The sequence below is a fragment of the Cyrtonyx montezumae genome, unplaced genomic scaffold (assembly GCF_038088225.1).
Source record: "Cyrtonyx montezumae isolate F1298 unplaced genomic scaffold, pur_monq_1.0 scaffold_22, whole genome shotgun sequence".
NCBI lineage: Eukaryota > Metazoa > Chordata > Aves > Galliformes > Odontophoridae > Cyrtonyx > Cyrtonyx montezumae.
Genome location: NW_027071959.1, coordinates 5,005,515 through 5,017,349, shown reverse-complemented (window position 1 = coordinate 5,017,349; position 11,835 = coordinate 5,005,515). Strand labels below are relative to the sequence as shown.

Here is an 11,835-nt window from a genome sequence, read left to right as displayed (position 1 = left end):
CTGCCCTGGGGGAGGCCCTCAATCGCTGGGGATGATTTTACAAGTCCCCACGGCTGGGAATTCGGGACGAGATGCTGATGGGGGCTCTGCAAGGGTTAACCATTCCACCCGCCTGTTTGCATTGTTCCTTCTTAATATCACCCTTGAATAAACAAACAGAGGCAAATCCCACCCTCTCCCCGGGGACTCTTTCTTGGCTTGCTCCAGAGAAACAGGCAAATGATAATTATTTCTCTTTATTTATTTATTTTTATTTAAAATTTCAGTGTCTCTCTTCGGGCAGCCTTGGGGATTGAGGAAACCAAGCGACAAAACGAACAAGGAAAGCCATAAAGTCAAATTAAACAAATAACTGATAAGCCCGGGGCAGAGAGATGAAAACCCAACGATGTTCCCCTCGTGGCATGGGGGCTGGAGATGTTAATAAAGCATGGGGGGGCATGGATGGACGCGGATCCTTCATCTGCTCCTCTGCTCCTTTCCAAGGACCAGCTTCATTTTCTACAGATGAGAGCGGTGCTGCACTGCATTGCTGCCTTGGGGGGGGGGGTCCCGTCCCTGGGGGTGTTTCAGAGCCATGGGGATGTGACACTGAGGGACGTGGGCAGTGGGCACTGTGGATGAAGCAAAATGAGGAAAGGAGAGACAGTGCTGTTGTGGATCTGATGGCACTCGTGCGGCTGTGTCTGCACTGAGCATCTCCCAGGCACTTCCACATCTCAGCAATGAGACTCCACGCTTTCCTTCTTTGGGAAGAGGATGTGTGTGCCTTTCCCCTGATGTCCCATCTCAGAGCTCCTCAGAGCCGATAATGAAAAACTTCCCTCTGCTTCAGGACTGCTGCTTTGCGAGATTAAAAACCGCCCCTCAAGGAATCCCACAGCCATAACAGAGCTATTCACTAAGATAACATTAGCTCAGCACTGGGGCTGCTTGTGGCATGCTCAGAGGAAGCACTCTGATGGCTCCCGAGGCCCTGGCCAAAAACCCCACTGCACCCACAGGCCGTGCCCCTCAAAGGGACCACCATCCTGGCACGTCCTGTGGGTGCTTTAAGTCACATACTGGGTTGAACTGGGAAAAACAATTCCTGGTGAGCTCTAGACATGCCTAGTGGAGGGAGAAAGCCGAGCACTGGTTTGTGCCCTCTTGCATGTGATGGCAGTGGGACACATTCACAGCAAGAAGGATTTGGGGACAGGATGGTGGGAAGAGCCGCTGCTGTTGGAGGGGGCTTGAATCACTGCAAGGGAATGGAGAAGGAAAGCAGGAGCCTGGGAGTAGGGTGAAATTCCTCCTGGCTCTCTGCTTTGTTCAGAAATAAAAATACCCCCAAAAGCCTGAGAACGAGGCTGCTCAGCAGATGGTACTTTGCCCCTCTTGGGATGCTTTCTATCTCCACAGCTGGGAATCTGATCCCAGGAGGCTGCAGAGCTGCAGGCCCAGGAGCTTGGGTAGCTTGGGAAATTTGCAGTTGTGCCCTGCCCTGAACCTTGGACGTGAGCCCAGCTCTGATCTCGCTCCATCCCAGTGCCACTGAGCCCCTTCCCCAGGCTGCAGCTCCCCGGCCAGCCCAGCTCTGCAAAGCCACCCCGTGTCCCACAGAGTCTCTTTCTGTCCCAACCCACGTCCCAGTCCCCAGCTTCTTCAGAGGACTGCTGCATCCAAGCACGCACCATATGTGCTCTCATCAAAGCATTTCCCAGTTTCCTTTCCCAGCACTGGTGGCTTCCTTCAGCCTTTTCTTGGCTGTCCCCATTCCCGGGGACATCTTGTGCTCAGCACACTCTATGGATGAATTTTCCACGAGTTTTTAGGAACATTTGGTAAGAAGAGCAGTGATTCTGTGACCAAAGGTGGGAGCAGATGGTGCAGAGATGCAATTTGGTGCTCTGGTCACCTGCTCAGCATCTCCTGCACAGCATTTGGGAACAGGAGCAACAGAGATGAGATTTTTTCAGAGCTACATGATATTGTGGGAAAGCCAGCTGAGGTCTGAACAGCTTGTTCCTTTGGGTTTCCTTTGAAAGTAAACCCCAGGTTAGCACCTGCTCTGCTGAGCTGTGCCTGAAATGGGGCCTGAGCCCAGAAATCAGGGTGTGATCTGGGGTCATGCTGTAGGCTGCAATGGATGGAGAGGAAGGCTGCATCCCTTGGGATGCTCTTAAGTGCTTAAATGGTTTGTGTTTACGAGAGCTAAAAATATTTCCTCAGGGAGGGAGAAGGGGACAGAAGGTCTGTTTGCTCTGTTATCACTTATAGGCTCTGTTTTGGAATGAGGCTTAAATAGAAATAACATGGTATTAAAGGTTAAGCAAAACACCACCAAGCAACACCAACACCACCACCCTGTGTGGCACGGGGAAGTTGGGATGAGCAAAGCCTCTGCATGGCCCTGGGGACAGAATAGGGACGGGGACACCAATCCTCAGAGCTGAACACATCCCAAGGCCATGCTGGTACCCTGCTCAGCAATGCTTGGGCTCCTGCCCTGCCCTGCAAAATGCAGCTGGGCCAGGAGTTTCTCAATTCATCTCTTCTTCTCCCTAAACTCAGCTGGAAATTAGGAATTCATGGGAAGAGGTCCTGATGGATGCTCAGGGAGCAAGGGTTTGGGGTCTCCTCCGGATGGGTCACGTCACTCATGGCAAGCTCAGGGTTTGCAGCAGGGTGAGAGTGGGGCAGCGCTGCTCAGGCTTTATTTTTAAAGGGCATTCTGTTTCCAGTGAGAAAAGGGAATAACCCAGTGACGCTCATCGTCCTGAGAAAGGCAAGTCTGTGCCCCTGCACCACGAGACCCTTGTGCTGCCCCCAGTGACACTGTGTTGGTGATGCACCAACAGACACAGGCTGGGCATTGTGCAAAGTGTTCCTGACAGCACAGCAGTGCCCAGCCACGCTGCAGAGCGTCACCATAGCCCTCCCTGTGCCATGAGCCCCTCGGGCAATCAATGGGACATTGTCTGGGGAGAGCTCTGGGTGACATGCAGCAGAGTGGAGCGGTGGCACGGAGGTCAAGAACGTGAGGATGGTCCAAGTGCCTTTCCCCTGTGCTCATTAATTCTATACATTTTGCATAAATTCCAGCACAACGAGGAATTTGGGAGCGCTACCAATCCATCTGCTTTGAACTGGTGCTCTGGTTTGCAGGAAGGAATGTTACTGGGAACAACTCTGCGCCTAAAGTGGGGTCTGATCCAAATCTTACTACTTCACCCTTCTTTCCTCCAGGAGCTGAGACCACACTTGGGACTGAGAAGAAACTTGTGAAAGAGAAGAAAGTTTAGCAACCTGGGGCTGTGTTCATATCTGAGCCTCCCAGCTCACCCCAGTGCTCCCAGCCCCTTGCAGATGGGCAGTGCTGGTGATGGAGGAGATGGAGCCAGATTCTGGCTGGGGAAGAGAGAAATAAATGGAGAAAGTGATGAGCACACAGTGATGCCTTTCCAATGGCCAGGAGCAGGAGAAATCCAGAGCTGAAACCCATCTTGGGGGGCTGTGTGTCTCCTGATGGGCTGAGGGACCATCTGGAAAAAGGATGGGGTCTTTAGTAGGCACCCATGGCAGCAAGAAGGCAACACAGGAACTGTGTTGCTCTCCAATTCCTGCTTAGTGCACAGGGTATGACTTTCCCAGCTTGAATTCCTCGTGTCTACTCAGACCATGTCTGACTTCCATCCCCAGCACGTCTGTGCAGCCGCTTAGGGAAAACAAAAGCTGGGAGGATGGAGATAACATTGCTGATGTTGGAAATCTGTGTATCCCCTCGGTGCTGGGTGATACCTACAGCAAGTGGGGAACTTTCTATGAAAAATCACAGGTTTTGCTAAGGCTCTCAGGAAAACACTGCTCTCCTGCCAACCTCACATTGCATCAGTGCTTTGTGGACAAAATCTCCCTCTGTGCCCTGCACGGATGCATGTGTTTTTGCCTTGGCCCCACCAAACAGCCATGAGTCAGCTAATCCAAACCAAACAGCACAGGGAGAAGGAGGTCAGCCCAGTGCACGGCTGTGAGCTCAGAAAGCAGCACCTCGAGCAGAACGAGGGACAAAATCACAACACCATGAGTGGAGCAGCGCTGGATGTCAGCAAGGACTGGTGCCAGGTCAGGGAGCACCCAGTGTGACACTGCCCCAGCGAGATGGTGCCTTCTCCCATCCCCTGTGCAACCTCCATATGTAGATGCTTCCCACCACGAAGCCTCTGCATTCCCTTCACCACCACCTTCCTGTCACATCCCTCATACTTTTGGGGTCATTTTCACCCCTGTTCTGCTGGCTCTCCGTTCCTTCTTACCCTTCCCTCCTCCAAAAGCATGCCTTGGACACGCTTGCACAGAGAAAAAAATCCTTCCAGCCAGCTGCCAGCTCTGCCTTTGGCCTCTTGCTCCGGTTTCATGTTTGACTCTAATCCCACAATTTATTCAGCAGAGCCCTGGGCCAAACCCAGCGTCTCAGGAACCTGCCAGAAACCTCAGCTTTTCCTAAGCTCTATAAACAGTTTCCTGCCTCCATCCCTGCACCTGCTGCCCATGCCGTGCTGCTGGCCAGGGATGCTCATACCCCCAGGGATACTGCAGGGATGGTGGTACTGTAGGGATGATGGTACCCTCAGGAGGGATAGGATGGCCAGGGGTGCTACTCTGCTGGATGGGATGCCCTGTGCTGCATCCCCTTTGCCCTGCTTGGCAGTGCCTGAGGGCTGTGAAACACTCACCTGAGGCCCGAGCAGTGGAAGAGTTCAATTCCTCAGAGCATCTCAGGGCAACCTGGGAGAAGGCAGACAAGGAGTTAGGGGAGGCTGGGAGGGAGCAGGGCAAGGAGAGAGGTGGAGTCCCAGGCAGAGTGATGTCCAGGAAAGCACCAGCAATGGCTGCAGATGTGCAATACACTCTTTTGAAGTTGAGCTGCTGTCTTTTTTTTCATGTTTCTTTCCCTCCCCTGTGTTTTCAGAACAACTAAAGCCCTGGGGGATGCAAACAAGAAGCAAGAGCAGGGGCTGGGGAAAGCACGGGGAGCAGAGATCCTTTCTTACTGTGCTTCCAAAACCCAGTGAGGACGCTGCAAATTATGGAGCACCATCTGCTGGCACCTTATTTATTAAGTGTCTCTTTCCTTGTGATGCAGCATCCATGCACTGGGGCAGCACTGAAGCAGTCGGGGGCACTGTATGAGGGTGTACCCAAAGTACAGTGAGAAATGAGATGAAAAAAACAGTGGGCAGAATGTGCTGGGTAAGTGCACAAAGGCAAAATCCCAACTCGCTCCACTGAGGGCAGGACTTCACCCATAAACCTAATCCTAATGGGGACTTCAGAGCCTGAATTCATTGAACTGGTGGTGTCCTTCCCTGAGCATGAGAAGAAAACCAGGAGACCTTGCAGGTCTTTGCTGGCAGCATTCGGGGCTCCAGTTGAACAGGACATAAAGCCATTTCCTTCTGTATAAATCACCCGAATGCTTTTAGCTCACCCCAAGACCTAAAACAATGCTTTCAGCTCAGGTTTGCTCCTTGGTAATGCATGCTGGCAGCTGGCCCCATCAATCTCCGGCACAGACATGTAACTCAAGCCTCTGACAAGTGCTGATTTACATCTTCAGCCAGTAAATCAGCATAAAATCATCGGAGTGCTTGCTCATATTTTTCCAAGTGGGACTTTCTCACATGGAAGGCAAAAGGTCCTGGGAGCCAGCGCTCACGATGGGACACCGACTGCAGGCTGCTGTGTCCTGGGCTCTGCAAACTGGTGTCCAGAACAAAAGCCCACAGTGTGCAGGATGGAGATGCTGGGAATCCAGAGCAAGAGGTCTTTCTGCCCTGGAAGCCATTTATGCATGCATGATGCCAGCATTGCACGGCTTCAGCAAGCTGAGGGTACTGATGCCATTTTTGTGCATTAGTGGGGTGTGTCATGTTATATGGTGTGATACTGGACCAATGTAAATGGGCTCAGGGCTGTGTTTCCCAGCATGGGTTTCTCTCCCATGTGCTGTGCTGTGCAGGCATGAAGGGAATGGGATATTTGCAATACTTCAAAGCTGCTCCGCCAGTCTGGGCTGTGTGATCAGAGCCAAAGTGCAGCCCCAATCCATCACCCAAAGAGGGATGTTTGTGTATTTGTGTGAAATGGCAGTCCTGGAGCTGAAAGTCAGATGCTTTCCCAAGAAATAAAACAGATAACAGATTTGAAGATGCAGGAAGAGCCTGTGAAGGAAGCACCACTGCAGCTAGAGGCTGTGACAACCCCCACCCTGGGTCCCAGCACCTCAAAGAGCACTGCCTGCCATCTTCTACGTGCTGATGGGAGATGAAGGGACACAACCCAGACCTCCCAATCATCCCACTGTCAGTGAGTCCTTAATGGGGGCAGTGAGTGCAAGGGAACTGCAGAAGTCAGCATCCTGCATCCAACTCTTCCCCAAACAAATACCATCAGACGCCCGATAAAAAGCTGCTTTCCATAAACAGCCTGTTTATTGCACTGTCCCACTGATTCCTCTGCTGTCAAAACACAAAGGCAAACGAGAGCAGGGCTGAAGCCCATCCCAAAGCCCTACCAAGCTGTGAAAGCATTTGGTGACTTTGTTCCTGGCTTGGATTTCTCTCTCTTTTTTTTTTTTTTTTAATTGTTTGGATTTGGTCACAATGAGGAAAAGCTGATCTCACGACAGCTGAAAAAGCCCCGTGAGAGCTCGAGCTGTGAGATCTGATGTCACGCATGGGCGGTGCGGGTGGGAAGGAAAACTGTGCAAGACCAGGAAGGTGGGCAGCTTGCCTGGACCACAGGCAGCTGCTGGTGGCAAGCATGTGTCTGAGGCTTGTGCCTGGATGGGCCCACCACCATCCCATCCAAAAGCTGCCCAGGAGGTTGGCATGCAGGCTGACTGTATGAAAACAGGATCACAGAGTCACCCATGTTGGAAAGGACCTCTAAGAGGTCCAATTCCACCTCCAGGGATGGTGACCCCATGCTGGGCAACCTCTATGAGATCAGTCCCCCCAGCAATGGGGGTACAGCAGTTGTCAGAGAGCTCAGAAGCACCGTGCACACACGAAGGTGTTTCAGTGTGAGGAAGCATTCAGGCTCGGGCTGTTGTTCTCAAAAACCAATGCAAAGAAATCCCGTTTCACTTCACACACCACAATTCGCCACGTGTACGATGGGGCTGACCACTGGTATGCGTGGCAATGCCAGAAGTAAACGAAACTCCTCCCAGGGGACAGGACTAGATTGCTTTTGGCTGCCAAATTTGTGAAATTTTTCACTATATTTTCTTTCTTTTCCCCCCTCCCCCCCAAATGCCTCCTTGGAAAATGCCTCTGGATTTTGATTCGAAGTAAAAATGAGCCCAACACTCATTTATATTATTTATATTTTTGCAAGCTGGATAATTCTAGCCAAACGTGGGGGAAATTGAACAGGATCCATGGCTATTGGATGTGCTTGAGAGAGCTCGGATGAGCCTGCTTACACCTTTCACATGCAATGAGTGGAGCTCACTGCTGCAACACAGATAAGCGATGAGGAGGATGCCCTGGTGCTGGGAAGACAAAGATCCCGAGGGCTGTCCTGCCTCCAAGTGCTCGTGTGCTGCTGCCTTTGTTCTGTGCACTGCAAGAATGGGATGGGGGGCAAAAAGAGCATGGAAGAGAAACGGACAGAACAGTGAGAAATGGTGGTTTGCACTCATTAGTTTCCTTATCCGAGTGGGAGCTGCTCCAGTGATGTGTGCAAGGAGTGAACACCTCGAAATATTCCCAGTGGATGAATAATTCCAATAATATTCACCCCTGTGTGTTTGGACTGAGATCTGACAGCCCTGGATCTAAAGGGGATATCCGTGTTTGACTTGGTTGGGTCTGGATCACACCCAACGAGCTCGTGTTCGAGCAGCATCAGCAATGGCTCCACCAATACACCTCCACCGAATGGCTGGGTCACTTTTCCCTTCTGGTCCACAAATAAATTATCTGCCAATAAATGGAACCAGAAGTGGCTTGGCCAGATGTTCTGCTAAGGCCCCGAGGAGCCATGGTGCAGAAAGGGTAAAATAGGGGGAAAAAGGAAAAAAAAAAGCCAATAAAAAGTAAAATATGAACAGCTCCATTGGCTGCTCAGTGCCGGCATGGGACCCCCGGCTGCAGCAGCTGGGACCACGTTATGGGGTGAGGTGCAGTGCCCCGGATGGGAGGCCGTGCCAAAAGCAGGATATGGGAAAAGACCATTCTCAAACACAGATGGATTAAACCTTGATTCCGTTTTAAATGAGATTTTAATGCGCTGGCTGCACGCGGCCGATGGATATGGAGATGCAGGCTGGACATGGGATGGGTTGGGGTGAGTGTCCCCAGGGCACCTTGCTGACCCCATAGTCTACTATGGGAGGGGCACACACTTTGGTGTCCCTGTGCTCTCAGTCCTTGTGCTGAGCTGCAGACCCTGGAGGACAACGCCCTGCAACCCACCAGAACCTACGGATGGGAGATGGACAGATGGAGCAGAAGGACCTTTGATTTTGTTGTGTTTTTCCAGCTGGAAAGAGAAAGAGAAGAGAACATTCCCACAGAGGAAACGCTGTATTTACTTTTTTTCTCTTTTTTTTTGCTTTTTTTTTTTTTCTTTGCTTTTTTATTGTGGTTGAGCTGAACTGTAACAAGTCACTTTAGCTCTCTTGAACGCAGGATTTTCTCACTTTCCGGTAAACTGCAGTTACCATGGAGAGCTGTGAGACAAGCCAAATGCAAAACACTGGAAACTACACCCAAACTCACCGCAGCCATATCAAACAGTTAATTAGAAGGGCCTTCCATGTGTTTCCCATTCCCTGGAATGGTTTGAATCAATTGCCCCGTGATTTATCACCTGTTTTCTGTGCAAACGGTTCAGCTCTGCTCTTGTGCATGTGTTGGAAGGGGGATCTGTGCTGTGCCACGAAGGAGGGAAGGGAGATATCAAGGACTTATATATATAAAAAAAAAAGACACAATCATCAAATAACCAATGCTTCTCCTTTCTCCAGTATAAATCTCCCTCCAGAATGATACGCTTTGGATTCTGGTGGGATTTCTATTCCTTGGCAACTGAGAAAAAGGAGAGATAGCTTTTGATTTTGGAGCATGAAGGATTACAGTGCACCGGGCCATGGCAGGACTGTGCTGTGCAGCACCCAAATGGAAACCCATCCCAGCTCCTTCCCTTCCCTTCCCTTCCCTTCCCTTCCCTTCCCTTCCCTTCCCTTCCCTTCCCTTCCCTTCCCTTCCCTTCCCTTCCCTTCCCTTCCCTTCCCTTCCCTTCCCTTCCCTTCCCTTCCCTTCCCTTCCCTTCCCTTCCCTTCCCTTCCCTTCCCTTCCCTTCCCTTCCCTTCCCTTCCCTTCCCTTCCCTTCCCTTCCCTTCCCTTCCCTTCCCTTCCCTTCCCTTCCCTTCCCTTCCCTTCCCTTCCCTTCCCTTCCCTTCCCTTCCCTTCCCTTCCCTTCCCTTCCCTTCCCTTCCCTTCCCTTCCCTTCCCTTCCCTTCCCTTCCCCTTCCCTTCCCTTCCCTTCCCCTTCCCTTCCCTTCCCTTCCCTTCCCTGCCCATCCAGATATTTGGCTGCAGATCCTCATCCCTGGGTTGCATCTCCTTTCCAGGAACACTTCTCCCCACTTACATCATGCCTTAAAACCCCACAGACCATGGGGTTTCCCCTTGGTGGCCCACATGTCCCGTTGCCACCCTCCTGGCAGTGATGGACTGATGTGCAGTTGGCGAAGCCTCAGTGCCCGGAGCCGCATCCCCACCCTCCCCTCACAAGGCATGGGGAGAACACACCTTGTCCTGCCTTGTGCCAAGTGCTTCAATGCAGAATTGGTTCCTCCTAGCATCCAAAAGCAGCAAGAGATGGCTTGGAGGAGATCCTTCTGGCTTTCAGCTCTTTCCAAAGGATGCTGACCTGGTTTTCCCACTGCCATCTGCATCGCTGCCCTTTGGGGCTGGGTCACGATGTAAGCCACCGTGGTCCCCTCTTGGTGTTATGGGTTCCTCCAGGCAAGTTTGTGGGGCTGGCTGGGATGGACGCGGTGTTATCAGCGGCCATTCCCCCACGCTGTGCTCCTGTGAAGCCTTCTGGCCGGGCTGTGTGGGGCTGATTGGAAACCCTGCACATTTATCTGACCCATCCCCCAAAGCAGCTGTTGGCCTGAAAGGTGGCTGCTCCTCTCTCGCTCTGCATTCCACCTTTCCTGCCAAGAGTGGGGGAGAGGGAGAATAAAAGTTGCTCTCCTATCATTAGCAGATGATTGAAAAACCTTTCAGCTCTCCGAGCCAAGCGTGGGAGATAGCAGTCCTGCAAGACAGGAGCTGAGAAGCCTGTAGCAGTGGGAAGAGGCAGAGACTCACCTTCATCTGCAGAGCCAGAAGGGTTTGGTGTGGCAGAACTGCCATTTACCCACACACCTCTGTTCCCACAGTGAACATATAAATGTGTGGTCTGTTTATCTTGAATTTATCTTTCCATTGCTCTGAGTGCAACCAGTCTCACGTCCGCCCTGCTCCTGGCACAGAAGGGCAGCAAAGGCACTGCCCCACACGGGGGGTACCTGCCCCATCCTTCTGCAGATCTCTTTTGCAAGAGGAGAAGGTTGGACCCGAGCCTCAGTTTCCCCTTTCACTGCAAAAGGAAGAGCTGGTGGCAGGGGATGCATGGAGAGCTGCCTTGGGAAGACCAGTAGGGCTGGGCTGCTCTGGCTGTTTGCACTGCCTGGGACCCTGCAATCTGCGAGGAAGGAAACTGGCCTCGGGCAGCATGAAAAAAGAGAAATCTCCCAGCCATTTCCAAAAGTTTTCCCACATTGTGAAAAAAATAAAATAAAAATAAAAATGGAAGTGGTGCACATGTGCATTTGTGCCCTGGGACTGCTGCAACTCCTCGTGCTGCCCTGACCTGCAGGAGGGAAGGAAACGGCAGGGAGATCAGTGAGGTGGGAGGGAATGAGGACTGCAAAGGGGAATGACCTCTGCAAAGTGCTCCGAGGAGCAGCAGCTTGGAAAGGAGGATCCCAGCTACAGATGTGTACTGAACGGATCCAAAGCAGTCAGCTGCGCTCCAGCGCGGATGGGCGGCTGTTGTCGGCGCGCGCTCCGTTCCACGACAGCTCCTCCTCAGCCACTCTGTTCTGACAGGCTGAAAAAGAAATTCCTCTTATCTTCATTTTCCAAATCCAGATTCGAGTCAACGCGTCGTCCTATTTGTGGCTGTGAAATATTTTGGCTTTTATGGGGCTCCTTTCCCCACCTGGGAGCTTCGCTTTGATTGCATTGACAGGGCAGTTGGATTAGATGGCCTTTCAGGGTCCTTCCCAACTCAAACGATGCTATGATTCTGTGACTTCCTTCAGCCTTGCCCATTGCTGTGAACACCTCTGAGAGCACCACAAGAACTGAAGGAGAGAGTGAGAAGGGAGGAAGAGAAATCAGAGCTGCTCAAACTAGAACCCATGGGCTCCGAAGAGTTGGCAGCAGGGTGTTCATCACCCCTGCAGCCTGCAGGATGTAAGGAGGATGGAGGCACAGAGCCAAATTCACTCTGCAGCCACACATATGCTTTATAAAAGGGCGAAAAGCCAATCTGCTTAAAACCATAAAGAGCTAGAACTGCTGCTGACGTGAGCCCAGGCTGTGACACTGCTTTGGTGAAGGAGGATCACCCAGGTGAGCACAGGGCACGCTGCTGCCCTGCTCGGGGTGCTCAGAGGAGGTTTGTGTGTTTGCAGTCTAGGTTACACTGCCTTTCCATTTATCAGGGAGACGCTGTGGTTTCTTGTATTTTATTATATTGAATGGAGTATTATTTTTTTTC

At 51.7% G+C, this 11,835-nt stretch overlaps 1 long non-coding RNA gene across 2 annotated transcripts; it reads right to left on the bottom strand.

The window, feature by feature from the left end:
* Window positions 1-8,237: 8,237 nt before the first annotated feature.
* Window positions 8,238-10,409, bottom strand: LOC136049833 (uncharacterized). Of its 2 annotated transcripts, XR_010622339.1 has the most exons (4): window positions 10,377-10,409; window positions 9,810-10,219; window positions 8,866-8,926; window positions 8,238-8,535 (listed from the first exon to the last, which is right to left on the bottom strand). It is a non-coding gene; the product is annotated as an uncharacterized LOC136049833 (long non-coding RNA). The 2 variants fall into 2 exon arrangements; XR_010622338.1 differs by lacking the exon at window positions 8,238-8,535 and having other exon boundaries at window positions 8,630-8,926.
* Between the last annotated feature and the right edge of the window lie 1,426 nt (window positions 10,410-11,835).